A 6,000-nucleotide genomic window follows, 5' to 3' on the forward strand; every position below is an offset into this window, starting at 1 on the left:
AGGTCAGGACTGCTGCTGCCCCAGGGAGGTGCCAGGGGACTGCTAAGCGAAGGCTCCTCTCGTCTCCCATTGTCCCTGCGGCTGTCTGGTCAGGAGCAGGGCTGGGGTGGAGAGCAGCCAGCCTCCTGCCTACTTGCTGCTACATGCCCCAGGATTTCCCATTGCCAAGTCTGAGAAGAGCTCTCAGTCCCAAGTTTTTCAACTTTCGCAGGCCCTTTTTCCTCATAGTCACTTTTTGGAATTAACTCAAAGAAAACACCATCCACATTGTTGCCAGCAGCCTCCAGAGTTAAGTTCCACAGCAACCACCCCTTCCCTGCAGAGAAAGTCCAGCCCACAGGGAAATGGATGTCACTTTCTTTCAAGACTCATTTTGGGTGGTTTTGTAGCCAACTTGATTCCTGGCAGGATGTTGAAGCTCAATACACAGAGCTAGCCTCAGCTAAACTTCCCACCAGCCCCATGGGGCACTGGGTGGAGGCCAAACGTAAAGCTCACTAAGCAAGTGCACTGAGGCAGGGGGAGGGTGGTTGGGGGAGGGCTCTTGCTCCCTGCTGCTTGAGAGCCCAGGAGTGATGATCGAGTGTTTTTATTAGCGTGGGATCACCATGGCAGCTGGGAGCCCCATTATACAACTGAGATGCTGCTCCTGGCTGGAGAACTGGGCTCCACCTTGGTGGGATTAGCAAGGCTGTGGGTTCTGGGAACTGAATGGTGAAGGTGGGCTTCCCATTGCAAATATCCTGTCATTTTCCTTTTATGACCTGTTGGGGGGAATTTGCCTTGGGATACAACTTGCTATTCAAAGTCTCCTTGGAAATGCTCTTGGTCTAGTGTATTGTTTATTGGATGGCATCTCTGTTCCTTTCTCAACATCCAATCCTGCATGACTGTCCCACCAACCAGGGGTTTTCAAATCCTGAATGCAGGTGAAGACAGTTGTGTGCCTCGACATATCAATCCTACTGCCTGTCTTCCCACCATGATTGCTCCCTTCAGGAGTCACTGGATAAAATGCTGACGGCCCTGGGAGGTCCCACTAATCCCTGTGGCCAGCAAGCAATAGATGGGGATTGGCTAACAGACAGCTGAAGGCAAGGCAAGAGCGAGCCCCAAGTAGGGAAGAGGAGATGGAGAGACAATTGATATGCTTCTGGAGGTCAAGGAAACGGTATCCCCCACAGGGAAGGCGGGAGAGAATTAGACATGCTGACATCACCATTCTTTCAGGAGCCTGAGACTGATCATCTCTTTTCATCACTCTCTGCAAGCTTCCCATCACCTCCCAAAGCTTCTGGCTTTGTCTGGGAAAAATGCTAACCAGCTCTTTACAAGAGCTGTCACTAATGTCCTGGCCAGAGAGCTCACAAAACACCCTGTGTGCAGTGCAAAAGGAACATGGTGCTCTTGGGGGGGAGGCTGAGTGGGTGGGAAGGGGGCAGCCTTTGGAGCACTCATGGGCAGCCAAGGAAGATGATGGGCCCATCCCCAAATCCTCAGCTACCTACTCCCCACCCAGCCTGCCTTGCTTGGAATTTTACCACCAGAGATGATTGCCCCAGATGGGTTTATCATCCAGACTGGACATGTAGGAACTTGAGGGGAAAGGACACAGAGAATCTGTTTTCTGTCCCCAATCCCTGGGAAGAGGCTTGGGGATTTTCTTCTGAGAGGAGTGACCCCAGGGAGAGAGGATGCTGGGCTCCAGCTGGAGGAGTAGGAAGGAGGTGCTAGAGAAAGGGGATTCTAGGAGACAGAATCAGCCAATTCTTCCTGCTGCCTTTCTTGGGTTTGGGCCCAGCCTCTCTCCAGTAGCAGAGACCGGTGGGGAAGAAGAGCACTAGACAGGGAGTCAGGAGGCCCTCATTTAATCTGGCTCTACCTTGCTGTGAGTCAATAGAACCATAAACACCAGAGACAGGCAACTCAGCCTTAGGAATCATACAGTCCACCTGCTCACTTTATACCCATAGACTCTGAGTCCCGGTGAGTTCCAGGCACTTGGCCAGAGCCACGCATACTGAGCACCTACTGTGTTCTGGTCGAGGTGGCATGTTAGATGCTCGTGTGCTGTTGGTTCATCAGAGAGGTCTTTCTTGATTAGCTCTCCACCCCCATATAATTGGGTCCTTTGTTCTTGTTCTCATCACAGATGAGAATGACCTATTTAGTTGTGCGATTTGTTTTTTAATGCCTGTTTCCCCCTGCCCCATTCAGCAGTAACTTCCACAGGACAGGGAACTTTCTCTGCCTCATTCTCCACCACATCCCAGTGACTCACACACCGTAGGCACACACTGATATTTATTGAATGCAGAATCTCTATTCTCAAAGCAACCCCATGAGAGAAGTACTATACCCAATTTACAGATAAGGAAACTGGGGCTTAGACCATCTACATAACAAGTGAAAAAGCCAAACGCAGCAGCGGATCTGGATGAGCCTTTACCCAAGCTGTACTCTTTTTCTGACATAATCAGACTTGGGAGATTCCCTTAAGCTGGGGCCTTGGTTTAGGCTTTTCCAGCTGTGATGTTCTAGGACCAGATGCCCTAAGACTACTCCCTGAGAGAGGAGGAGAGGTGAGGGGTCCCTCCAGGACTGGAGGCAGCTCAGAGCCTGAGTCCCCAGGCAGGTGCCCCATCTTGCCAAGCCACATTCTAGGTCAGGGGTCCAGGCAGGGAAGATGAGGCTGAGGACCACGCAGCAGTGAGGGGGTCCCCACTCAGCAAATGGGGAGGCAGATGGTGAAACAGGAATATCTGCCTGACAGGAGTATTAGAGGAGACCAATCACCAGGAGCCAGTGAGCCCAAGGTAAGGGTCTGTGAAGCCCCTGCCATGTGGCAAGGACACAGGCTTTGAGGCTAAACATGTCGGAAGCTGCCTCGGCTCTCGTGCTTACTACCTTGGGCAAGTTAGTTACATTCTCTTAGCCTCAGTTTGCTCCTCAAAAACATAGGAGGATGCTGACCCCCCTACCTCACAAGGAGGATAAATGACAGCAAAAGCACTTAGCACAGTGCCTGGTCTACATGAGCATCCAGCCGATGTTCGTCTCCTTAACCGCTTCCTTCAAGGCTGGACCAAATTCCTGATTTGGAGCCCCTCTTGGTCTTTAGACAGGAGTCCCTCAGTGGTTAAACCTGGCTACAAAGGTAGGCGAGAGGCTGACAGGAAAAGCAGATCCTCACAGAGAGGACAGAGCTCAGAACCGAAAGCATCTCAGGTCCGAGTCCATGCCCCCTTACCACTGTATCCTCAAAGCCACGCCCGCAACCTGCACCGCGATGTGCGACAGCCTCAGCTGACTGAACGGGTCCAACTGAGCACGTGGGAGAGTTGTTGTGTTCCAACCATCAGCCTGATACTCATTTGTGTTTGATCAACACGCTCAGCCCCAGAAGGGGAGCCCATGTGGCATGGGAGTGAAAGCGTGGGCTCTGAAGTGCATCGTCTACTGTGTTAACGTTTCCTAACCTACAGTTTCCTCCTCTGCTAAATGGGTTGACGCTCACCTCACAGGCTTGTTGTGAGGACTGAGATAAGAAGGTAAAGCACTTAGAACAGTGCTGGGCAGGTGGAAGGTGCTCCAGCAATATTAACCGTTATTACCAGTAAGAGTCTACTGGGTGTCAGACACTGTGAGGCTCCGGGGGCCTGGCTGGGGGCAAGGTCCCTGCCTTCCCAGAGCTGCCAGTCAAGTAGAGGCAACAGATGAGGAAATCGGTAATCATTAGACAATATAATTAGTGGTCCAGTAAGGGCGAAGACCAGGGGACACAACCTAGCACCAGAGGAAGAGGCTGTGCTCCGTGTCCTGACTAACCTGCTCACTCAGCCTGACCAGGGGGCAGGGTAGGGCGGAGAATCCTCCAAGCAGAAAGGATAAGATGCAATAAGGTTGACCACGGTGGGTACAAAGAACGAGTGTCCATGTGGTGGGACAGAGATGGAGAACGGTGAGGGAGGAGGCCAGAGAGGCAAACAGGAGCCAGACCATCCAGATGATGGTAAAGGGAGGAAATGCTCCCAAAAGAGCAAGGAAGGATCAAGTCCAGGAGGTGTAACTCCCTGCTCTGGCTTTTCCTCCACATCTTGGCCTTTCCCTTAAAAGGGGAAGCAGGATTCATTGTGATGAACTTCTCAGATCAATTATTCTGAATGGTCTCAGGAAATCCAATGGGGTCTCAGCAGAGAAAACTCCCTGAGGAACCACCAAGTAGTCAGCAGGAAGAAGAATCTTCCATCCTGTGGAATCTTTGTGGGACAAAGCCATGATAACATCCCGCTGCAGCTCACAAAGCAGGGAGGACCCGGATACAAACACTTGACAGTTAAGACAACTCAAATGGAAACATTTGGGAATTAAGACAACCACCAAGACAAGAGAAAGGAAATGCAGTTGGCTTGGTTCTTTCTCAATCTAAAATGCATAGGGGAAAAAAATCAGTTTTAATACCAATTTATCATAAATGCATTCTCTTCCTCTTAATGCCGAAATAGAATTTTCCTTGTTTTTGCATCATATCCTCCCCTCCTCAGCCACCTCCAGTCAAACCCAACAACTAGAGCAGATGGAGTCTATCCTTTCATCTTCATTCCAGGTGGTTAAATCCCTGCTGGCTCCACAAGGAGGCCAGCCTTTATCCATAGTGAGGACACCCTTGGACATAAAGCTATGTCTGCCCAACCCAAGCTCAGAAAACACTGCTGAGTTGAGAATATGATGGGGATGGGAACAGACAACACACATCAAACACAGACCTCAGGCAAAGTGTGAGAAAAATTCTCATAAATGAGGCACTCGGCCCTCTTTCGCTGTAGCCAACATCACAAGGATGGGTGTCACCACGCAGAGCCTTTGCAGGCCATGTCCCATTTGCAAATCAGATTTGATGATATTTCAAGCTAAAGTAATTGGATTTCTCATAAAGTGTCCAAAACCCTCTCAGGGCTTCAGGGATCTGAGCCAGAGGGAAGGATGACAAGGAAGCCAAGAGAGTAGCTAGACCTCAGAAAGGATTTCACAGGGAACAAAAGCACGCAGACGTGAATGTTCCATGACGACCATGCTCACACCTCTCTGCTGTAAACGACACATACCTTGGCTTTGCCTTTTCATAGAATTCCAAGATTCTGAGTTCTCTTTTCTTCCACTTCCTTCCTCTACTGTCTCTGCTTCTTTGCTTTTCACTTTGCTGCCCCAGCCCTCCACCCAAACCCTATTTCTAATGTCATGACATCCTAAGAAATTAGATACCCCCCCCCAAAAAAAATTAATACCTGTATCCTTGACTCTGGTGTTTGAGGAATTATTTCCAACCAGTTGATTAGCAAAGCTGATCAAGGCTCTGGAGGAGACGGCCCCAGCCTGTGTGTGGAGTGAATGAAAAGCTCCTCTGGGTGCCTGTTTGTATGGCCAGAGACTGAAGGACTTTGGGTGTCCGGTAATAACCTCAGGAAATGTCCCCAGGCAGCAGCAAAGTCTCCCAGCGCAGTTTTGAAACACCACAGGAGGAGGAAGCCTCTTTAATCAAATAATAACCAGCCAGAGATAAGGCCTGCTAGGCCAAGCTCGGCCAGCCAATCACACGCTTCCTTCTGACCACAAGGACAAACAGACCCAGGCTTCTGGAGTGAGTTTCAGGGCTTGTTATAATTTAATGATGCTGTGGGTGGTATCTTCTTGGCTTTGCCTGGTGGGGATTTTCTGACTAGGGAGCGAAGCTCTGAGCTCAGGAACCTCATTCTCAGTGGAGGCACCTGGCCCAGGGCTGCAGCTGAGTATCCTGAGTGATCATGTGGGGCACCCTGCTCCCAGCCTGGATGCTCCCACATTACCAAGAGAGTTCTCACTGCTGCTGGGAAGCCAGGCTTGAGTGGGGCTGAGGAAGGCTGGGTCACCATAGGGTGAGCATATTTGACACCAGATGAGCAACTCATTGACTGTGACCATGGAGAGGTCGTGGAGACCCTAGTGACTTGCTCTCACGTGTTG

The 6,000-nt window shown here is 50.5% G+C and overlaps 1 protein-coding gene across 1 annotated transcript in view; it reads right to left on the bottom strand.

Annotated features, from left to right (window-relative positions):
* GPAM (glycerol-3-phosphate acyltransferase, mitochondrial) overlaps positions 1 to 5,363 on the bottom strand; it is a 59,350-nt gene extending 53,987 nt beyond the window's left edge. Inside the window, exon 1 of the mRNA XM_087432578.1 lies at positions 5,286 to 5,363. The gene's annotated coding sequence lies outside the window, so the exon portion shown is untranslated. The remainder of the gene's footprint in view (positions 1 to 5,285) is intronic.
* Positions 5,364 to 6,000: the final 637 nt, after the last annotated feature.

The sequence above is a fragment of the Ceratotherium simum genome, chromosome 6 (assembly GCF_057802395.1).
Source record: "Ceratotherium simum simum isolate JZ-2026a chromosome 6, ASM5780239v1, whole genome shotgun sequence".
NCBI lineage: Eukaryota > Metazoa > Chordata > Mammalia > Perissodactyla > Rhinocerotidae > Ceratotherium > Ceratotherium simum.